This window comes from Schistocerca piceifrons, chromosome 4 (assembly GCF_021461385.2).
Source record: "Schistocerca piceifrons isolate TAMUIC-IGC-003096 chromosome 4, iqSchPice1.1, whole genome shotgun sequence".
NCBI classification, from domain to species: domain Eukaryota; kingdom Metazoa; phylum Arthropoda; class Insecta; order Orthoptera; family Acrididae; genus Schistocerca; species Schistocerca piceifrons.
The window spans coordinates 25,643,408-25,668,793 of NC_060141.1; the positions used below are offsets into that span (position 1 = coordinate 25,643,408).

The 25,386-nt window shown below is 39.4% G+C and overlaps 1 protein-coding gene across 1 annotated transcript in view; it reads left to right on the forward strand.

The window, feature by feature from the left end:
• Positions 1 to 25,386, forward strand: part of LOC124795563 (LIM homeobox transcription factor 1-beta-like) — a 112,629-nt gene that overhangs the window by 868 nt on the left and 86,375 nt on the right. The window lies entirely within an intron of this gene.

Consider the following 25,386-nt stretch of genomic DNA (forward strand, 5'->3'; position numbering starts at 1 on the left):
GTCTTTACAATTTTCAAATTTATTTACTATTGGGCAATTTCTTTTTTCATTACTAACCAACATTCAGATAACCTCTACGCAACATATCACAATATAGTTAATGTGCAAATCAACCCTCCAGGCCACATGTGGAGTCACGCATAAACACTAACATCGTAGCCGGCCGCGGTGGTCTAGCGGTTCTAGGCGCGCAGTCCGGAACCGCGCGACTGTTACGGTCGCAGGTTCGAATCCTGCCTCGGGCATGGATGTGTGTTATGTCCTTATGTTAGTTAGGTTTAAGTAGTTCTGAGTTCTAGGGGACTGATGGCCACAGATGTTAAGTCCCATAGTGCTCAGAGCCATTTGAACTAACATCGTATGTGTCAAACAAAGACCGAATGCTTACAACGCATATCGGAGAATGATGTTCACCATAACTTATGTGTGTATTGAACAACAAATCACTCAAAGTCCACATTATGTCATGTAGCAACAACAAAGTTGCTCTCTTGGTATGTACACATGCAGACATATATACTTAAGTTACACTATACATGGTTCTCCGACATACACTGTATACATTCTGTCTCTATTTGACACATATCAAGTTAGTGATTGTAACTGGACAGGCATGTGCGATGGTGGATTGGTGGATTGCTTTACGTCCTAAATGTCTTCCGGCATGTTACATAAAGGTGATATTAACGTTACTTGATAACGACTAAAGTCGAAATTCGCCAGTAGCAAATAGAACTGAAAATTGTACAATGTTTTCATTTGAAATATATATCAAGCCTGAAGAACCAAGTGCAAGCAAAATTATGAAATAATATTTTGCGGCCAGGGAAGTGTTTCCTATGTAACATTTTCAATAGTATTCCGCGATGTCTTATCAGCGCTTGTAAGTCTTTTACATATACTTTCGCTCTCTCCCATTCGCCCTAGCATACCGTTTTATTTCCTGATGTATCCACTTTATTTCCAATACCACTTTGTTGTACCGCAATTCAATAGTTTGATTTTCTCCAACGCATGCGAATCATCACTATACAGTCTTACATTCCTGCTTGTCATAACTCCATTCCTGATTATGTACTTTTGCTTCTAGAAAAGCATAGTTCCATACACTATTCTTCCAAGTGTTGTTCAGTTCTGACGTTTAACGTTTTTTAAAAGTATAACGCTCTTTAGATCGCTCAATATGCTTTTCCCTTTATTACGGCGTTATTGTTACGGCTACTGCCATGAGGACAAATCTTAGAACTCGCAAAAAACAGTTCAGTGGCAATTGCATTTGATATGTCTTGTCACAGTAGACAGGTAAATAAACACAATGTGCTACAAAGTGGTTGCATCGCGGTTTGGTGCGACTGTTAAAAATATTCACGTGCTTTACTGAATGTCATCTTGCCTAAGAGTTGAAAAATACCAGATAAGTTGCTTGAGAAGGAATGAAAAATTTTCAGTTTTGTCCGATGATGGCAGGAATAACTTAAAATATATGAAGCGATCCAGCTCGCTCTAGTATGAAAAATCCGCAACACCCAGGACTCATTTCGGGAATTTATTTTCTTTATTAAAAAGTTAATCTAGTCGTTAATCTGCTGCTGTTCACTTGAGATTTAGCTTCGGTTATCATAAACTCACTTTCTGTGCGAAGTTTAGCGACAATTCCAGTCAACAGATTTTCCTAGTCTTTCTTGATTTCGACCACACCAGCCGCGTGACATGTGAAACTCGGTATCTGCCCCCGTCGCTGTTCCTCGCGTCCATTTATTTCTCTTCTGGAATTTTCTTCCAGTTCCTCTGCTTTCTTCGATATCAGGTTAAGCAACAGTAAAGAACACGAACTTCTTTGTACTTGATCTCCCACTATTACAACACACTCATATGAATTGTAGGTCTACAGGAAATGTGCCTGGACCTTTACTTTACCCTCGCTATTCTCTGTATTGCTAATATATTCTTCCATCTTACAGTGTAGAATTTTATTTCTCTAGTTACACACTTCTCTATACGCTACTCATTTCCATTCTAGTGCGCCAATTACTTTCTTGGTACTAAAATTGTCGAGCTCTTAAAATCCTTTGCTGCCTTCGCTTTAACTGCAGATCAAAGGCTGTTATTCAATACTCGAAAATTATTGAGTTGGCTAAGATCGATAGAGACCGTATACAGATGCAACGTAATGATATTGAATTGCGAAGTTGGAAATAGACACGAATATGACATGGTACAGATGGAAGAGCTTACCTGTCGTGAAATGATTGTTGCGTGTACGTTTAGAAAATTAGCTCTGGCGAGGGGCGGTACGACAGGATAATGGAACGTAATTTTATTTATTTTGGATTCGGAACACTCTGCAAAGACTTTTAGCGTATTCCCCAGGTGAAATAAACTTCGCCTAACTTGGAAATTCAGATACAGTGCGCACTGGTTATCTATGAAAATGGATTAGAGAGGATATCTTCAAACACAATAGAAACACAAACGCTATGGAGATTGCTAGCTTTGAAAGAACTTGTGTTCAGACGAAGACCTTCCGAAACATGTGTTACGCAAGTAACTACTTCGAGGTATGATGTAACTCTTAAAAATTACTTAGACAAAATGTAAATTTGCTCTAGTGAACAAGAGTTTCTCTTAAATGTTGATAAATGACAGATAATTTCCTTGAATAACATTCTGGCGCTGAATGTATGTATTAAATATCTAGGTGTGACGTAACGAAGAGATCTGGATCGAGATGAAGATATAGAATTAGATGTACAGACGGCTATTGAAGGACTTGAATTTAGTGGGATGATTGTGGATAATCGCTGTGTACTTGAAAATCGCCTGCAAGACTAACGCACACTACTCTCGATTTAAACGAAAGTTTCTGTGATGTACGTGGACACGTTTGGGAAGCAGCGTTTGAAACAGGATGGAATAGGACTATCTTGCTCCTGTCGCATATCTCGCGGAACCAACGTGGGAACAGGATCAGATATATTAACAGGCATACGTAGACATACAGTCACTTTACCACGTTCCTTTCGCTATTGCGAAGGGAATGGGAGAAACAAATCGCATATGAAATTCCCTCCGTTAGGCATTTAGTATGACAGATAATGTATTTATGGTATTAGACGTAAGCTAACATTACATTCAGTAACTACAAGAAATGGACTCTGTTCTAATTGGAAACATGACGTTTTTATCAATAACAAGGATCTAGATGTTCTCCTAGATACACATGCGTTTTTAACGTTACTGAACCGTGTAGAGGTTGATTAGGTGATGATGTTACAAAGTTTCAGAGGTAATGGACAAGGACAGATGTATCTTTTTGAGGTAACGGTCCCTGGTCCAGAAACGACCGAGTCGAAAGTTATAAAGGAAAATCGTCCTGAAGTCTCTGACAGTGGAATACATGTATCGGTACTGTTGTTGCTAAGATTTTAGGGTGGGCAACTGTCAAAGGAGATGGTATAAACCACAACAAGGAAAAATGTCCAGTAAACACGATCTCTAAAATATATAACTTAAGAGGTATGAGCACTCCATCTTCGATACTGTGAAACATCCCTTTTCTATAGCAAGTTCTTTGTTTTCCATATTTATGCAGAAGGTAGTATGGACCAAAAGCAGAAAAAAGTCCAGTAAACATGGGTTATAAGAGCTATGAGCACTTGTTCATCTTCGCTACTGTGGAACACATATCTTCTACTCAACATGTTGCCATAGCTATTAAGGTATGCATTCTACAGTCCATGTTTACTAGACTTTTTTTACTTGTTTCGATCCTTACTACCACCTCTGAAAGTTGTCTCTTACTTTCGACTAGGGCGTTTCTGGACCAAGGTTCCTTACCACAAATTGATACATTTTCGCTTCTCAGTCATCCTTGAAAGTTTGTAACATCATCACAGAATCACCCTGTATATAATTACTCCTTGACAGAAGGCTTATTTTGTCGATTAAAAACATGTTCATATCACTGGCTTCCAATCGAATCAGTAGATACATACTCACAAATTAATTTTTCGTGTATTCCTGTGAGTAGTTTGGAATCTTATACTGCTCTTCTCAAACTTCTTCTTTGCCTTTGTGACGCGCCTATGTTCCCACTGTATTAACGCTCTGTTTCCGTACCACACGCTTTCACTTTCTTTATTGCCTAAGAAAGAGTAACACTTTAACACAACGTACAATCTGAATTCTTGGTATTTACATATGTCATATTTATCTCTTTTAAGGAACAGAACGATTAAAAACAACGTTTTCATATTACAGGCTTCCAGCTGAATCAACAGATACATACTCACTAATTCATTTTTCGTATCTTCGTATATGTGGTACATCTTGGAGATGTTTCAAAAAGTTGGCTTCAAGGCTGTAGCTTATATGTTGCGTGACAGCTGTACATCTTCCCTCCGTTTACATCTTGCTTCCGTTTCTCATCGGTGCTCGTCCCACCCCCAGCCCTCATGGACAAACCGCCTTTCCTTAGCTCGAGATTTAACTTTTTCGGTAGTACGTTCGGTTTCATAAATGTTTATCGAGCGAGGTATCGCAGTCGTTAAACACTGGACTGTCACGGCAGAGGACGCTCGTTCAGTACGAGTACACGTGTCTAAGCTTTCCGAAGCTTTACTAAAATCACTTAAGGCCGATTTCGTAATAGTTAATTTTAAGATAACACGCCTGTTTCCTCCTGCTCTCTTCCCCAATCCGAGCTACTGTTGTGTCTCTAATCACCTCCTTGTCCATGGGCTGTCAAAACCTAATCTTCGTTCCTTTCATACATGATTGCTTGTCCCCCAGCATTTTATAGCATTTCACCTTCGTTACCGTCCTTCTTCCTCATGATCTGTTTCTCATACCGCATAACAAAGGAGATGACATGATAATCGGCGGTGGATCAGAGTGACTAGTGAAACTCGTATTTTATGAAGAACAGTGTTAACTTTACAGCACTCTATACAGATCATAAAATGAACGCAGAGCTTACTTTGAGTAAATAAGTGTAGCTCTGACAGCTTTCACTAAAAAAAATTTTTTTGTTAAAATTGCTTTCATCGTTCCTGTATCTAAGTAACTCAGTATTTATGTAGGTATACCCTCGGTCTTCCGTCCTGCAAGATAATTGTGCGTATCGCTCCTTACTTATTTTTTCAACGTCTTTTGAGTGCATCTCTCTTGGTACTGTTTACACTGATAAAATCTATTTCTGTCTATAGTCTTCCATTTCTTCAATGAAAAGTTTTATATTAGATTTTTTCCCCTCGGCACACGAGCTTTTAGGTGAAAATTTAAATCTGTGTAAGGGTAAAAAAATATTACTAACATTTGTCCCAGGTAAATTGTAAGGGGCGACCAAAAAGTTTGCGTTCAAAGACAACATTCAGAGGCAACACTAACACCTTGCCTACATGTCGTTGCTTACGTGGCCGCATCGGGGTCGCACTGGGTTGCATATACGCTGCAGCACCGACAACGGTTTGATCGCCCCTTATGTAACTGTATCAAGAAATAATAGATACTACAATTGGCTATTTGGATCTGCAGAGATGGGATGGGATTTTTTGTCTCAGATGTGGCTAGTTGTAACATAACGTTTATTTTTCAAAGCGACCCTGAAAAAAAGATGTAGAAAAGACGTCATAGGCAAGAATATCTTCCAAAAGAAATGTGCAGGAGAAATTTAAAAACATCTTGAGGCGTATATGAATTTTGGATCGCTGAGAAAAATTTACTTTCGCGTATATAAAAAACAGTCAACTAATAATATCATTCTGAGAGACCACAAAGCAAAGGCTGAAGGTTAACCGCTTCTCATACGGAATTACCTGCTTTTGTGTAATGCGTTTGGCTACACATTTCTTTTATTTGTTCATTAATAAATACGAATGTACTTTCTTGTCTGTATTCCTCACCTACCCTCAATTCATCTGTTACTGTTTCTGCTTCTTCACTTATCGACTTCAGAGACAGACCTCTTCTGATTTTTTATTAGTTGTTCGATCTTACTTTGAGCAGTTTTTAATTTCCTTTAAACATTTTGTTCATTTCTTTCTTATCCCTTAGACTTTTAGTGCCCGATTACGAACAAATAGGCTAGCATTATACGTGTGTTTCTCGCTGGATACAACGTAGGCATTAGAATAATTTTAGCTGTAAGAAGAACGATCTGCCTTTGTGTGAATCACGCCCTGTCACTCGTTGGGTCAACACTAGGTTCACCCATAGTAACTTCGGTACTAAGCTTCCTCTCTTATCACATCGTTAAAACCACTCCGGGGTTTTAAAATTAACGAATTGAGAATTGTAAGCGATACGCTGCGACAGATGTAAAGAATTTTACAAATCCGCTACCCTGAGACTGAGTTTGCCGTGTTCAATATTTTCTGTGAATGAAACTTCAGTTAATTAGGTACGTTTTACATATAAATCCTTTTTACTATTTTATCGAGCGCTGCTTTTTGCACAACAAAACTTATTCATTTATATTTCGCAAGTGACAGCCTATTATAATAAACGGATAAGACGGGCACGGGAACTTAAAATAGTTGTTGAAATCAGCAAATATTAACATACATGGTTAGATAAGGGACTAACTTGCACTTCGCGAAGGATAGAAAAGCATATTTCGTACTTTCTGGTTTTTAATGACTGGAGTAATTCATTCTCCATCAATTCAAGGCCAATCTAGACTATAGGCTATTTTTTCGTAATCTTCTCGTTACGGGACAAGGCCCACGAAGTACTTGTGCTTATCATTACGTTTTTATTCCTTTCTGATATTTGTGACATTAATTGGCTCCATTGATGGGTTCAGTTTTCTTCTACTCAACACCTAAATAGCGTTGTGTGTCAGGTTTACAAAACTGCAACTTGCATTCCCCGCAAAATTCGCCTTATGCTCGTGTCTGTTGTTTCTGTCTCATCTGTGGATTAGTTTAGTCGTGCCGACATCGTGGTCAGTATTCTCTGAGCATATTCTTTGTTCAAGCTTTTTTGTCCTTCTTACTTTATACGAATCAACTCAAAGGCGGCAAAAATCACGCTGATACTTCGTTTGGTAACAGGTGTAGTGCAGAAAAATCGAATGGAAGATCCGTTACAATATTATTTTTTTAAATCAAAATAAACATCTTTAATTCACTGCAATTCCAGATAGTTTTTACCCGCAGCCATTTAAATTTGTAGAGACATTATTTTTCACAAAACAGATGATTCTACCATTAACAAAAATAATGTGATATCATGATTTCTTCTTTAGGGGAACGTCTGGTCGCGATCAGCTTTCAGATTTCATCTCACAATTTAATACTCTTGCAGAATGTGTTGTAACAATAAATTATTCATTGTAACATTTGAGCTTTATTGTGTTAACTTTATAATAATTGTTTACATTGAAATGTAAGCGTACGAGAAGAAAATATCAGATTCATGAATATTTTTTTAAGCACAGAAGTTTGTACACGAAGTTTTTTGGTACTTTACAGCTGATCTGGTCTAGAAAAACATTATTGCCTCATTGTTTCGTTTGTTAACACGACGCTGCAGTGACAATACTCCGAAACCTGCACTAGCATAATTACTATTGTTACAAAGCAGCTGATGGTATCCACATAACTAGTTACATAATTTATTAGCATACAGATTATTCGACCACTCTATCATGTTGACATGGAGCGAATCACTTTTCAGGCCATTCCACTCTATTCATCACTATAGATACATCACACGTTCCATTTAAAAATAAATGGTGGAAATATTTTCATTTAACAACACCGGAAGGAATGTTTTTGTTTTACGCTACAAACTCTTGGCGCTTCTAATAGAAGCTCGCCAGTAGATTGTCAGATCTTGTCACGAAGAACTATTTTTCAAGTTACTTTTAACGTCAACTTTGTCATCGCTCAGATATTTTGCTACATTCGACAAATAATTCTATTTTTTATTGCTGTATTAAGCCTCCATTCTCTTAACTAGGGGTTGTTGGAATAAATAACAACAACAAAATATTTTTGCTCATATGTTACTTGTGACCATTATTATTTTTCTGAACTGTGACGAGTTACCTAAAACAAATTCCATAATACAGGTATATTGTGATGTGGGAGTTTCAGTGCGGGTCATTAGAATAATTTTCCAAAATAAATACACTAGAACTACAGAAAAACGAATTGATGTTCTGCGTGATGTAATTGAAAGTAGATCGAAGTTTCTTGAATATAAGATTTGTAAAATATCAAGTGAAGGCATTTTTTATCCGAATCAGAAAGGAAACTAAAGCCGACGTCTGTTTCATGTTAAAGGCTTCTCTTCCTCTTTCCTCAAAATTACTGAATGTTTTGCCAAATTTACTAACGTCAGGTCGTCTACTACATTCCTCAATAGTGTTCTGGTAATTGTTGTTCTGCACTGTAATTCCGTCTTTGTTCGAAATTGAGAGATCGTTTGGAGTGAACATTAAATACTAATTACATAGTCTGCTCCTCTACATTTGCCAAAATTGGGTACAAAATTGTTTTGTTTACCTGCCATTGAAAACCGCGTCTATACTGCACGCACATATACTGTCTGTTACAGTTCTGTATTTCTCCGCTCAGGGATTGGGTGCTGTGTTGTCCTAATCATCATCATTTCATCTCCATTTACGCGCAAGTCGCCGAAGTGGCGTCAGATCGAAAGACTTGCACCCGGCGAACGGTCTACCCGACGGGAGGCCCTAGTCACAAGACCACAAGACATTACTTCCTTTTTTTTCTTTTTTTTTACATTTCTGTATTATGTCACTTTTAAAACCCATTCGTTCATATCGTTGTATGGTAAATAGAAGATCACTTAAATTTTTTGCTAGCATTGGATTAGTCACTGAAAATGGTGATCAGAAACAACTTTTTTTTCTGGTAGAGACACTCAGTGTGCGCAGTTCGTGCAGCCCCTCATTACCAAAACGATTCAGTTGAACGTGTAAGGTACTTTTGGTGGGCGGTCTAGACCTCGGTGGTACCATTTCGTGATACAAACATCACGAAACATGATTCCTGCGTTTCATAGACATTAGTCGACTGTCAGACTATATTTCTGTAATTAGTATCCGAAAAAACTAACGTACGAGTACAATAACTGTTGCCCGAAAATCTGGGTGAACAAGTGAATTAATAAAGATCTTATAGGTCGTGGTGGTTCGAAACATTTGTCTGTCGAACGCCTGCACTACTTTGTTCCCAAGAAGTACTGAGAAAGGTTTTTTAGTTAATACTTCTCTCTATTTAGGAAATATGGGTTGGCACGCTTGAAATGTACAGGAACAGCATCAGAGTGCTATAGTTTTGTATGTGTGTGAGTCTGAGTGTGTGAGTGTGTGTGTGTGTGTGTGTGTGTGTGTGTGTATGTGTGTGTGTGCCTTTTTTCCTTTTTTTCTATTTTTTGGTCGTTTAGATTTAAATACTCTCTTATAAAGTGGTCATCACGATAAAATTACATCCAGCGAGCCAATAGGCGTTATCATCTAATATCTTGTTATTGTACAAATGCTATAATTAAACTGCCTTTGTAATGAATTAATTTACATCTACATAAACCTGCTCTCTTAGAAATTGTATTGGTTTAAAGATGACTTGGGAAAGGTATAACAGATGTTTGTTCATCAGCATGTTTGATATGTACGTGACAATACGTAATTTCCATGGTGCAGTCTTGACCCTAACGTTGCAATTAATCACAGGCTCAAGACAATATAAGCATCATAGTAGCCCTATATAACATCAGCTCATACATCATCTTCATTGCCCTTTTATTTTTTCCCACACATTAACACGCAATCAAGACAATGAAGCTCTAGACTAGCTTTTCTTCAGATGGCACCGTGACACACGTAGAACTTACGATAAAAATTGACGCATTCTGCAGGGGATATTTCTTTCTTCCTGTAAATTTTCTTGTAAACAACACGTGCGCACACACACACACACAAAAACACACACACACACACACAATCAGCTTCACGTTTTCGGTATCATAGCATATTCCTTTTAATGGCTGTACGTATCTGTCATTGTCATCCACAGTCGTAACTGTTATTCTCTGCTAATAGACTTTCTTCGTTAACGATATTGATTGTACTGAGTGAATATGTATTATGTTTCAACAATAACATACGATTCGAATCCACTGCTAAACAAGAACAGCCAGTATTTTGATTACTAGACTAACTGCTAGTTAAAACGACAAACGAAGTGTGTGTACTGCACTCATTGTCAATAATGAATATGCAGTCCTAGTGAAATTGCGACCCTCTCTTTTAGAACAAATGAAACATTGAAGTATTAATTAAACTAGAGATTTCATTCATCTCTCAGGGTAGGAGAACACCATGAGCATTTACTTTACAGAAAATATATTGTAAAAGATGACTTATCTATCTTACGCAACAGTCGACATTTTCATATCGTTAGCAGTATCACCACCACAGTCATTAAAATGACTTATCTGATTCTTTATTTCACCATGTGCGAAAACAAGTATAGGATAAAATTTTGCGACTCATAAAACTTAGCAACATTCGAAATTGTGCGCTAGCATTTTTCAATGTGTGGCCAATCAAATACTGAATTCCTGGTGCAGATAAGTTTCCGAAAGTCGTCAAAATGGGCATGATGAAGAGTGCAGCGGGCGTCCCTCGGTGATCAGTTGTGAACTGGTGGCAAACTTCCAGTGTGAGCGGCGGAGTTCTGTAATATTTGGAAACTTTGTTGGTCCTACGTTCTGACGAGTATCTTAGTTTCAGCAGTGACTATATTGAGAAGGAGCTCAGTGGGTGCTGTATCTGTCGCAATGAGTCATTTTTAATCAGCCAGGTACTGTCATGTTCCAACGAGTGTTTGCATCCGACATTTCTTCGTGTATGCCGCCCTAGCGAAACGTACTCTATAGATGACAAACCAGAAATATTAAAGAGAAGAATAAATCATAGATCCAATAAAAAGCGATGAAACTTGAAAATTAAGAAACAACGCCGAAATATAGCAAGAAACAGAAATAATAAGGAAAATAACAGTGATCCGTTTTTGGACATTCATACAAATAAATGAAAACACTCAAACAAAACTGATCTTTCAGTACCTCTGGGACAAGAATTTAGAGACAAGCTTAATCTGAAGAATTTAAAAGTATTTAGAGGTACAAAACGTAAAAAAGACAAACAACAGAAAATGATATTTTCGAAAGAAAATGTTTGTAATATCCTGAACAAAGAGAAAAGAAAGGCACATGGTGCGAAAAAATGAAGGAATTCTGGAGGGGGGGAAAAACAAGTGAGAAGCAATTGAAACTAGCTTTTGGTTCCTGTCTCGCCATAACCGGAAGAAAAAATACACAACAGTGGTTTCTCGTAAGTATCTACCCTTCGGTAAAAATGTCTTCTGCCTGTCTGTCGGTCCTTGCCGTCACAGAACCCTGTGGTTCCTCATTTTAGAAGGCCACCAGACTTCACACTACCGGGAACAACTACCAATCCCGCAGCGTACTATGAGCATGTCGATGACTACGCAAATTTATCAAAATAACTGAAGAAGCATTCTGTCATCTGGTGACATTCGCACAACAATATGCGAATGCACGTTGCAAGGTCGGAGACGATAAGTGGTGTGTCGGAACACGCTTCATATTAAACGAGGATTTTAAGGACTCCGCAACAAGTGATCGTCATATGTTTTTAAAAGAGGATCTAAGTAATGGGGTACATAATTACGACCAATTTCTTAGTCTCTATCGCTGTTATATCGAATTTAGGTCAATACAAGCGGCCAGTGTTGGTATATAGCGATAGGGCTCGACATAGGTTGCTGTCTTTTTGCAGACTGGATAGGTGAGCCCTTAAAACCGTTGCGATCAATGTCTCAGTCGCCAGAGATTAGATTAGATCATAGACCCAAAAAATGAAATAATTCTCTTGGGTGTGGATCTTGAAGATTATATCGAAAATTAGTCAGTCTTTCTCATTGCAGCTGTTAATATATTTTTCATACGCGTTTATAATGTATTTTAAATGCTAACATTTTAGGTTATGCTTTACCGTGACTATTATAGACATTAAATGAAACGACAAATTCACTGTTACCAGTAACTGCTTATTTATCTTCACGACACTTTTCTAAGGTTTACACCTCCGTCATCAGGTGGATTTACAGTTGTTAGTATGACATGTGTGCGTATTGTGTGTGTGTGTGTGTGTGTGTGTGTGTGTGTGTGTGTGTGAGCGTATTGTGTCACAGTTGTTTCTGGAGGAACTTGTGACACTGTCTAGTGGAGAAACAAAATATGACAGTATACATGTGATGTGTTACGACAGTGAAAGAAACCTCTGACCCCTACAGCAACTGAGAGATATATACTACATAAATTAATAGGTGATGGCACTGATCCCCCATAGTACACAAAACAGGTCAGGTCACTGTTGCAGAAGCAGCCAAATTGAAAAGATACCAAAATCACCAAGACTGGCAAAGTTTTGCAGAAGTTCGAAATTTAGCGCGTACTTCAGTGCGAGATGCTTTCAATAACTTCCACAACGAAATTCTGTCTCGAAATCTGGCAGAAAACCCAAAGAGATTCTGGACATACATAAAGCACACCACTGGCAAGACGCAATCAATATCTTCACTGCGCGATAACAACGGTGAAGTCACTGATGACAGTGCACTAAAGCAGAGTTATTAAACACGGTTTTCCGAAACTCCTTCACCAAAGAAGACGAAGTAAATATTGCTGAAGTCCAATCAAGAACAACTGCCAAGATGAGAAACATTGAAGCAGATATCCTCGGTGTAGCCAAGCAACTTAAATCACTTAATAAAGCCAAGGCCACCGGTCAGTCTCCTCTCAGAATATACTGATACAATAGCTCCATATTTAGTAATTATATAAATCGCTCACAGAAAGATCCGTACCTAAATGCTGGAAAATTGCTCAAGTCACACCAATACCCAAAAAGGGGAGTAGGAGTAATCCGTTGAATAAGAGGCCCATATCACTAACGTGATTTGCGGTAGGGTTTTGTAACAGATACTGTATTCGAACATTATGAAGTACCTCGAAGAAAACGATTTACTGACACATAGTCAGCACGAAATCAGAAAATATCGTTCTTGCGAAACACAACTAGCTCTTTATACTCATGGAGTAATGATTGATATCGGCAGGAGAAGTGAAATTGATTCCATATTTTTAGAGTTCCAGAAGGCTCTCGACACCGTTCCTCAAAAGTGTCTTCTATCCAAACTGCGTGCCTATGGAGTATCGCCTCAGTTGTGCGACTGGATTCGTGATTTCCTGTCAGAAAGGTCACAGTTCGTAGTAATAGACGGAACATCATCGAGTAAAACAGAAGTAATATCCGACGTTCCCCAAGGAAGTGCTATAGGCCCTCTATTGTTCCTGACCTATATTAAAACATAGGAGACAATATAAGTAGCCGTCTTGGATTGTTTGCAGATGATGCTGTCTTTTACCGCCTTGTAAAGTCATCAGATGACCAAAACGATTTAGATAAGATATCTGTATGTTGCTAAAAGTGGCAATTGACCCTGAATAAAGAAAAGTGAGAAGTTATTCACGTAAGTACTAACAGGAAATCCGCTAAATTTCGATTACGAGATAAGTCACACTAATCGGAAGGCTGTAAATTCAACTAAATACTGAGCGTTTACAATTACAAATAACCGAAATTGAAACGATCACATAGATAATGTTGTGGGTAGAGCAAATCAAAGACTGCGATTCATTGGCAGAACACTTAGAAAGTGCAACAGGTCTACTAAAGAGACTGCTTACACCACGCTTGTCCGCCCTATTCTAGAGTATTGCTGTGCGGTGTGGGATCCGCATCAGATGGGACTGACGGATGACATCGAAAAAGTACAAATGAGGGCACCTCGTTTTGCATTATCGCGAAATAGAGGAGATAGTGCCACAGACATGATACGTGAATTGGATTCGTGATTTCCTGTCAGAAAGGTCACAGTTCGTAGTAATAGACGGAACGTCATCGAGTAAAACAGAAGGCGTTTTTAGTTGCGACGGGATCTTCTCATGAAATTTCAGTCACCAGTTTTTTTCTCCGATTGCGAAAACATTCTGTTGGCAGCCACCTACATAGGGAGAAATGATCATCACGATAAAATTAGAGAAATCAGGGTTTCGCACAGAAAAATTTAAGTGCTCGTTTTTCCCGCGCGCCGTTCAAGAGTGGAACGGTAGAGAGACAGGTTGAAGGTGCCAGAATGAGGTTTTCACTTTGCAACGGAGTGTGCGCTGATATGAAACTTCCTGGCAGATTAAAACTGTGTGCCAGACCGAGACTCGAACTCGGGACCTTTGCCTTTCGTGGGCAAGTGCTCTACCATCTGAGCGACACAAGCAGGACTCACGCCCCGTCCTCACAGCTTCTGTAAAGTTTGGAACGTACGAGACGAGGTACTGGCAGAAATAAAGCTGTGATGACGTGGAGTGAGTCGTGTTTGGGTAGCTCAGATGGTAGAGCCCGCGACAGGCAAAGGTCTCGAGTTCGAGTCTCGGCCCGGCACACGGTTTTAATCTGCCAGGAAGTATCAGCTTGAAGGTGGTTCATTTAAACCTCTGCCAGGCACTTTATTGTGAATTGCAGAGTAATCACATAGGTGTAGATGTACTCTGTTTCACTTATTTTATTTTTACCGTTTGATATACGTTTAGCGTTTTGTCAATAGAAACCCAAAACCATCTTCTGACATAATGTTTTGTTTCTGCACTAGTCAGTGCCACAAGTTCCTCCAAAAAATGTAACACAATACACACACACATGTCGTACTAACAAATGTAAATCAACCTGATGACGGAGGTTTAAAACTTTGAAACGCGTCGTGGAGATGAATAATTAGTGACTGGTAACAGCAAACTTGTTGTTTCATTTAATGTATTTTATGTCAGTATTTACCCCTAATCAGAATCTAGTAATAGGAAACTTCTATGGATATTACCAACGAGGACACAAGACACTTGCAGCCACTATTAGTAAGATTAAGACTGTGTGGCATGACGCTGGACATCACTAACTAAGCGAAGAAGCAGTGTTCAGAGTGGCCGGCCTAGCAGATGGTCAGTGATGCTCGGCATGTGCAGGGTGATTCCGTGATGATGTTAAAAGCTTATCAAAGATGATGGAAAAGAGTAAATGTACCAATTTCAGGTAAGTGATCCTAGTCCGGAGACGACTGAGTCGAAAGCTATAAGCGAAAATCGTTGGGATACCTCTGACAGTGGGCCTATTCTGCTACAAGCCATCTGCTCCGCATGTTTTGAGAGCAGGTAGTTTGGATCAAAACAAGAAAAAAGTGTTTGTGAAGACGGGCTCTGAAAAGCATTTGTTCAAGGGCTCATAGCTCATAAGGCATGCTCTTTAGAACTCATGTTTACTTAACGGAATCGCACAGTACCGCAATCTGTTCAAGTGTCACATATTCTTCTGGATGTCTATTTCACAGCACTGCGATTACTTTTATTTTAACTCTTTTCTCTTTGTGTCATGCATTACATATTACTATATCCACGTGTTATTCTCTAAAATGTTTTCGTACCTACCAGCAGAATTCGGATGGTAAACAGTCGTAAAGATTTGATACTCTTTATCAGTCAGGATGACTCGAACAGTACAGCTAGAGCTCTCACGCACGAGTTTCATTCCTCACGCAGTTATACAGAAAACGTACTACGGCACACGTGCTCACTGCTTTTCAGTACACTCACCGCGCGTCTCCAGACACTGGTTTCATCGATTTACACGGACAATAAGGCTCAATAGAAATGTCTTCTATAACCGATACAGCCAAGTTATCACTTGTATGACTACGAAGTCTTTCGCGACGGAGTCCTTGCATAAAAATTTCTCGGTTTACTTGCCGCGTCAAATTTGGATAAAATCCCAAGCTTTCGATGACTACCTCCGTAATCTGACTCAGTTTTACCCCTGACGAAGATGACGGAGGTAGTCATCGAAAGCTTGGGATTTTATCCATGAGTCAGTTTTACCCCTGACGAAGATGACGGAGGTAGTTATCGAAAGCTTGGGATTTTATCCTAATTTGACGCGGCAAGTAAACCGAGAACTTTTTATGCAAGTTATCACTTGATTATATTGTCGGAAAAGGCTAAGGAAGCGAAAATCAAGCGCAGCTGGAATCGCAGCGTATACTAGACATTCCTTTACAATCGTGAAATATGAGTCAACGCTGTATTTTCAGAAAAAAATTTTATGGATCTCCTCGGAGATCAGGTTCTGATTTTTATGCTAATAGTCGTTTTAACGAAGATGTTCATCTATTGCTTATAAAGCTCTAACAGCCTGGGCTTAGAATCTATAAACTGAGACCGAGCTTCCATACGATTTTCGCTCTCTTTCTCAGCGTAGCCTGACTGCTCTTTGAAAATGCGATATATTCATGTTCAATTTTAATAATCAACAATTTTGTAAAAATATCTCCTGGACAGATATGTGCAGACGACTGGCTTTCGTCTTGCCTGTGCATCCTACGAGACACTCTCCTAGGTATATTACCTGTAAGCAGTCTTAACATTCAAACTCGTGCACCATCAGTGCATTACATTACTAGTGGGAAGCATGTGCATTTCTCGCCCACCTAATTTTTCATTCATATCGTCAACGCCACCCTTCGTTATACATATTGACAATCTCCTGTTTCCAGTTTATGTAATACTACACTGAACAAAACTCAATAGCTACTATCGTAACCATAATCAGTGAGAGTAGAAATATGTCCTAACATGAATTGATAGCTACCCAGTCGTCTTTTATGCTGAAAAAATAATCATTTCTGTACTGGGGGATTGCAGTGAACTGTAAACCATTAGTCCTCTGGCATGACTACAAACGTTCCGATTTTTGGTTGCCAAAGACGTCTAGAGTTATACATTAGTGAGAGAACGTAGAGACTATCCTTTCTCTTGATGTCTGTTACGCGTCGCTTCATAACGTTGCTGCGGGTAACATTTCACAGGTCGCCTTATTGCTTATTGTCCGACCTTATTCTAATATGACATTTAAATAATTCTAACCAAATTATCTGTATAGTCATTAGCTAATCGAAAACATTTCCTACCATAAGAACTGCGTATCGAAGTTCAAATAAAATTCTCTCGAGATCAACAAGTCAATGATATGACAATGTTTATGGAACCTTAGGCCATTAGCTAGGAGACTCCTTTCTCGTTAATTAAGCTTCCGTTGTTTCTTCTTACTTGCGTAGAACAATGGCTGCACAATAAAGAAGACAAGAGACGTCAGTTTTCTGCTCCATCGAATGACAATGAAGCCGCGCGACAGCCTGGGGTGTTTCCCCGGCACTGTGCGTTCTTCCCTATCGATCACCCACTGTCGCTTGCGCCCCCTACAGTAGCAGGCTCGGCTGCCACCTTCACAATATGTTCCCCGATTCCTTTCGCATCACAGCCTCCCCCTGCGGATTTCTTTGCGTGGCAGATGAAAACGATGGCGCTTCCCATAGCACTCGGTGAAACCGCTGTTGCGAAACGGTTCGTAATACGGGGGACTTTTGTTGGGATTTCTTCCACATCTAGGCTTACGTGCCGCATTTGATTTTTAAGGAGATGTGCGAGAATACGTACTCCACTTTTTCACGTCCCAAGTGGTCCAACGACAGGGAAGACACCACTTCTTTTCCTGCATTGATAATCCTTCTTTTTCTTATGTTTATCTTCCCTCTCTTTGCCAAATTTTTCTGCATATTTAATATCATATGGTTCCATTTCCACTGAATTATGATACTATTTGAGTTTTTAGTAATGAACTCTAGACGAATTTCTCTACCATTTCTTCACAGTACTTTTTGAGTAATTGGACTTCAATTACTCATTTTTATCGCACTATCTTTAGAACCAATAAAAGTTATTCTTCAGTAACTATTCATTGTCACTAAAAGAAGATTCTGACTGGGTGTTGTGTGCTGTCCTTAGGTTAGTTAGGTTTAAGTAGTTCTAAGTTCTAGGGGACTGATGACCATAGATGTTAAGTCCCATAGTGCTCAGAGCCAAAGAAGATTCATTTAAGTTGAGACTGTTGTAATCTCACTTCCCCTTCACGTTTCTTATCACACTAAGATTTGCTCATCGTCCGTCTTTTAATTTTATTAATTTCTTTTATTGTCAATTCTTCCTGAAACGCCTAACAGTCTAAGAATTCACAGATGGCCTTCTACCGCCGCACCTCAACTTCTGTTGTTGTGTTTAACCTGTAGTTGATGCACCTTATGGAAAGTGAAACTAGCACAAATTTCAGTTTAAAACTATCAGATATCAGGATCGTTATTAGGTTGATACTGTTGAGACCAGAAGAATCCAGTTTTTAATTATTACTTTGTGCTAAGTTAGTATTTGAGAAACTACACGTCAGAAATGTGTTGTCATTTAAGTAAACATACAATAGCGTAACAGTTTGACTGATCTTCACAGAAATTTAATATGGCACACATAACATGTTACAGGTGTATCAGAGTGTAGAAGAATGAAACGAAATCGAAAATAGTACCATTCTGGCAGCACTGGAAAAAATGTGTAGATAAGTAAATTTAAGCCGATAGCAATGTCAAGTGTAAGGTAGGGCCCAGTTTCAATGGGAAATCGTGCACTCATTAATGATTCAAAGAATCTTCAGATATTGGAAATTTTCTACTTCAATGAATCCACCCAAGTCGTAAATATTACATTTCTTAATGATTCATAAATGTTTTAACCAACGTAATCACAAAAAATCTAAGAAGCTAAGCTACGAGGTCCTACATATGAAACTTAGGCTGTAGCACGTAGCCGAAAATGCAATTCCACCGAAGAGTTTTTGATACTTAACAGTAAAAAAAAATGGTTCAAATGACTCTGAGCACTATGGGACTTAACATCTTAGGTCATCAGTCCCCTAGAACTTAGAACTAGTTAAACCTAACTAACCTAAGGATATCACGCACATCCATGCCCGAGGCAGGATTCGAACCTGGGACCGTAGCAGTCCCGCAGTTCCGGACTGCAGCGCCTAGAACCGCACGGCCACCGCGGCCGGCACTTAACAGTCGTTCCAGCAACTACATCACATGCAGGAGTTCACTTGTCCTGGTGAGGCGTATCTCGGAAAATCCAGTGTCTGTCACTCGTTGGCAGCACTGAGAGATGGGAAACATAATATGTGTACAACTTGTGGTTTCCAGCCCTTATTTCCTCAGGGATTCACGTCGAAACAGGTTCAGCGCCCTTTGCATAGTTCAGATTCATTATACGGGTGATTCAAAAAGAATACCACAACTTTAGGAATTTAAAACTCTGCAACGACAAAAGGCAGAGCTAAGCACTATCTGTCGGCGAATTAAGGGAGCTATAAAGTTTCATTTAGTTGTATATTTGTTCGCTTGAGGCGCTGTTGACTAGGCGTCAACGTCAGTTGATGCTAAGATGGCGACCGCTCAACAGAGAGCTTTTTGTGTTATTGAGTACGGCAGAAGTGAATCGACGACAGTTGTTCAGCGTGCATTTCGAACGAAGTATGGTGTTAAACCTCCTGATAGGTGGTGTATTAAACGTTGGTATAAACAGTTTACAGAGAATGGGTGTTTGTGCAAAGGGAAAAGTTGTCGACGGCCGAGAACGAGTGATGAAAATGTAGCACGCATCCAGCAAGCATTTGTTCGCAGCCCAGGAAAATCGACTCGCAGAGCTAGCAGAGAGCTGCAAATTCCACAATCAACTGTATGGAGAATCCTACGAAAAAGGTTAGTTATGAAACCTTATCGTCTGAAATTGGTTCAAGCACTGTCTGCAGCTGATAAGATTAAAAGAATCGATTTCTGTGATTTTATCCTTGCTCAAATGGAAACAGATGAATCTTTCGTTTCAAAGATTGTGTTTAGTGATGAAGCAACTTTCCACACTAAAGGGAAAGTCAACCGTCACAATGTCTGTATATGGGGCACTGAGAATCCGCGGGAAACAACTCAGTATGAACGTGACTCGCCTGAGGTGAACGTTTTCTGTGCCATTTCAGCCAATTAAGTTTTTGGTCCCTTTTTCTTCGAAGGTGCTACTGTAACTGGACTACAGTATCTGGAGATGTTAGAGAATTGGCTGTTCCCTCAGCTCGAACAAGAAGCACAACAATTCATATTTCAGCAGGATGGAGCGCCACCACATTGGCACTTATCTGTCCGTAACTACCTGAACGAGGCGATGGATCGGCCGCCAGGCAGCCCGTGACAGAGCACTTCATCACTGGCCTCCAAGAAGCCCTGATCTTACCCCCTGCGATTTTTTCTTATGGGGGTATGTTAAGGATATGGTGTTTCGGCCACCTCTCCCACCCACCATTGATGATTTGAAACGAGAAATAACAGCAGCTATCCAAACTGTTACGCCTGATATGCTACAGAGAGTGTGGAACGAGTTGGAGTATCAGGTTGATATTGCTCGAGTGTCTGGAGGGGGCCATATTGAACATCTCTGAACTTGTTTTTGAGTGAAAAAAAACCTTTTTAATTACTTTTTGCAATGATGTATAACAGAAGGTTATATTGTGTTTCTTTCATTAAATACACATTTTTAAAGTTGTGGTATTCTTTTTGAATCACCCATAACACCTTCAATGCCACGCTGTCGTTGAATATTACTAAATTTTAGTTGCAAATTGCGAACCTAAATTGACTTCATCTGTACTGTTTATCGGTGACGTATGAAAATTTTTACCGGACCGTGGCTCGTACCCGGACTTCAAGCTTAGCGTCGGCTACCCGAGCACACCTCCAGGACCGACCCACACTTCGACGTGCCACGTTTCCTCGCAGACATACTAGCGCCAGAGACGGACATTCCATACAATCGTCCTTATAACCCGTCGAGATATGTAGTACTCGCTACGTTATTGCACTCATACAACGCCTGTGTTGACAATTAACGTTATACAATGTTCCTTCAGAAATGCATGCATGTTTGAAGGAAATGACACACTCATTGATTGGTTTTTATTCCTTCCAGTGTGGTGTATTACGAGTGGCACTGTGTACGGGTGCAGATGGTTTACAATTAATTTCCCATAACAGTCCTATGACTTGCTGTTATCCCTCATTCTTACCCTGTGGACTAGTGTTCTGAGGACTTTACTTATGCATGCTGACGTCCGTTCTCTGGCGACTTTAGTAAACGCCCAAGATCTTGGTGATGACCAGCTGTAATAGATTATCGATTCTCTTCACATATGGCCACGCCATTCTCGGTAACAGATGGTCGTATAAGCCACGCTTTCTGGAAGATGAGGTTCTTCTTGCACTGTATTTTAGAAAGCGTTAGTTGGTTACATATTTTTTTTAATTGTTCATTAACAAATATAAATGTACTCTTCTCTCGTATTTCTTACCTAACATTAATTCATCTGTTACCGATTCTGCTTCTTCGCTCATCGACTTTACAGTCAGACCTCTTCTGATTTTTTGTTAGTTGTTCGATCTTACCTTGAGTAGCTTTTAATTTCCATTAAACAGTTTATTTCCTTCTTATCCATTAGACATTTTAGTGTCCGATAACGAAAAAATAGGTTTGAATTTTACGTGTGTTTCACGCTAGAATACGTTAGAATAATTTTAGCTGTAAGAAGAACGAACTGCCTTTGTTTGAATCACGCCCTCTCACTCGTTGGGTCAACACTGGTTTTACCTTTAGTAGCTTCGACACTAAACTTCCTCTCTTATCATTTCGTTAAAAACATTCCAGTTCTACAGGAATTGAAAATTGTGAGAGATACGCTGTGGCAGACGTAAAGTATTTGACAAATTCGACATTCTGAGATTACTGAGTTTGCCGTGTTGAATATTTTCTGTGAATGGAACTTCAATTAACTAGGTATATTTTGCATTTAAATTATTTTTACGATTTTATCGAGCTCAACTCTTTGTACAACAATTCATTTACATTTCGCAAGTGACAGCCTATTATAATAAACGGATAGGACGGGCGCTGAAACTAAAAACAGTCGTTGAAATCAGCAGATAGTAACATACATAGTTGGATATGGGATTACCTTGCACTTCGGCGAAGGATAGAAAACATATTTCGTACTTTCTGATTTTCAGTGAATCTAGTAATTCGTTCTTCATCAATACAAGGCCAATCGAGTAATTCGTTTGTCATCAGTTCAAGGCTAATCTAAAGCGACCATGTGCTATTTCTTTGTAATTCTAGAGTTACGGGAACTTGTTGACAACTAATGTACTGAGAAAGGAAAAAAAGTAACGGCGAACTTGTCAAAACCGCGCCACAGTTTCATTTTTCGTTAAACAAATGCTAATCCCAGCTGGCGAATGCTGACAGCGGTATCATTTCTCAGTCATTTGTGCGGTAGAGTTCAATGAATAATTATACTGGTAGACTGCTGCACTTACCGAACAAGCCACCGACTATGTTACTCATATACTTTTACGGAAACGTGTAGATACTCTAAGCCTTCATAGTTTTGCCTAGGATGTGTTCTGTTAGAAAATTAAAAATAACTGCAGCCTTCTAGTTTCGACTCCGACAAAGATTTTCTAAAGTATAGTTCCGTAACCGATAGCAAGATTATTGAGAAGAACTAGCTCTACAATGCAACAAGCGTCAAACAGCCCGCTCTGTTGACAATGAAACATAAAAAAGTACAATTGATTATAGAAATTCGCTCATACTGACATATAGTTTAAAAGTACACAGTTTGTACCAGAACACAAATGGCGGCGGATAGTTGACAGCTGAATTCAGAGATGTGTCGTGATGACTGACAGCGGTATCATTTCTCAGTCATTTGTGCGGTAGAGTTCAATGATTAATAACAATGGTAGACTGCTGCACTTACCGAGCAAACCACCGACTATGTTACTCATATACTTTTACATAAACGTGTAGATACTCTAAGCCTTCATAGTCTTGCCTAGGATGTGTTCTGTTAAAAAATTAAAAATAGCTGCAGCCTTCCAGTTTCGACTCCGACAAAGATTTTCGAAAGTGTAGTACCGTAACCGATAGCAGGATTATTGAGAAGAACTAGCTCTCCAATGCAACAAGCGTCAAACAGCTCGCTCTGTTGACAATGAAACATAAAAAAGTACAATTGATAATACAAAATCGCCCATACTGACATATACTTTAAAAAATGCACAGTTTGTACGAGAACACGAATGGCGGCGGATTGTTGATAACTGAATTCAGAGATGTAGTCTACCACGCAATCGTCTCGTGATGACTGCAGTGTAGTCTCTGGAGTCGATGTTCTGCTGTCCTTCACTATCACTGGTCTCGAATAAAATGGCGATAGCAGTTGATTTAGAAATAGGAATTACTCAGAAATCAAAATAAAACTTAATTGCGGCTCCGGCGCGTCGTTTTTGAGCAAAACTCACTGTAAATAACTAACTGTAAAATATCTTCTCGTCGGTTTCTTATTACACTCAAAATGCAAGATTTGGAACTTGGCCCGTTCCACCGTTTTGTGTGAAACAAATCACAGTTCATTGTACATACATACTCGGTCAAATTCTACTCGAAGTACACGAAACAAAAAGGTCATATTCTCTAGTTTGTCTTGTAGATCGTGTAAATTTGTTTGGGTCCTTGGAATACGTCACAATACAGTGGCACTCTTTTAACCCGATTGCTATTGATTCCAGAACCGCGACTTCCTCTCCCCAGCCTCTTCTGCATTTATCTACGAAATCTTATTGCTTGTATTTTCTTCTTTCTTCTCCTGACGTCATCTACGCTTGTGCTTCGTCCAAAATTAATTTTGCTTAAAGTTTAACAAATTACATCAACAATGGTCTTCATACAACTAGCCTCCTCCTTACAAATAACTACTTTCTCCGTCATTAAATACTGTCTCTGGTATACACCAACTGTTTCTTCTTTAAACACGATAAAAACAACTCTTCTTTTGACAAAGTAATGCACTCCTCTCAAAACTGTTCCACCCCCGCAACTTCCCGTCTTAACATAGCCGAGTACCCTCATTAGACTACTGTTCTTCCAGTTTGCACAATCTCTTCCTCCAAGCTTTCGACCACTGCTCTTCAGAAACACTTCTCTTTGCAAATTTTTTTTTTTTTTGTCATCAGTCTACTGACTGGTTTGATGCGGCCCGCCACGAATTCCTTTCCTGTGCTAACCTCTTCATCTCAGAGTAGCACTTGCAACCTACGTCCTCAATTATTTGTTTGACGTATTCCAATCTCTGTCTTCCTCTACAGTTTTTGCCCTCTACAGCTCCCGCTAGTACCATGGAAGTCATTCCCTCATGTCTTAGCAGATGTCCTATCATCCTGTCCCTTCTCCTTATCAGTGTTTTCCACATATTCCTTTCCTCTCCGATTCTGCGTAGAACCTCCTCATTCCTTACCTTATCAGTCTACCTAATTTTCAACATTCGTCTATAGCACCACATCTCAAATGCTTCGATTCTCTTCTGTTCCGGTTTTCCCACAGTCCATGTTTCACTACCATACAATGCTGTACTCCAGACGTACATCCTCAGAAATTTCTTCGCCAAATTAAGGCCGGCATTTGATATTAGTAGACTTCTCTTGGCCAGAAATGCCTTTTTTGCCATAGCGAGTCTGCTTTTGATGTTCTCCTTGCTCCGTCCGTCATTGGTTATTTTACTGCCTAGGTAGCAGAATTCCTTAACTTCGCTGACTTCGTGACCATCAATCCTGATGTTAAGTTTCTCGCTGTTCTCATTTCTACTACTTCTCATTACCTTCGTCTTTCTCCGATTTACTCTCAAACGTTACTGTGTACTCATTAGACTGTTCATTCCGTTCACCAGATCATTTAATTCTTCTTCACTTTCACTCAGGATAGCAATGTTATCAGCGAATCGTATCATTGATATCCTTTCACCTTGTATTTTAATTCCACTCCTGAACCTTTCTTTTATTTCCATCATTGCTTCCTCGATGTACAGATTGAAGAGTAGGGGCGAAAGGCTACAGCCTTGTCTTACACCCTTCTTAATACGAGCACTTCGTTCTTGATCGTCCAAATTCCCTCTTGGTTGTTGTACACATTGTATATGACCCGTCTCTCCCTATAGCTTACCCCTACTTTTTTCAGAATCTCGAACAGCTTGCACCATTTTATATTGTCGAACGCTTTTTCCAGATCGACAAATCCTGTGAAAGTGTCTTGATTTTTCTTTAGCCTTGCTTCCATTATTAGCCTTAACGTCAGAATTGCCTCTCTCGTCCCTTTGCTTTTCCTAAAGCCAAACTGATCGTCACCTAGAGCATTCTCAATTTTCTTTTCCATTCTTCTGTATATTATTCTTGTAAGCAGCTTCGA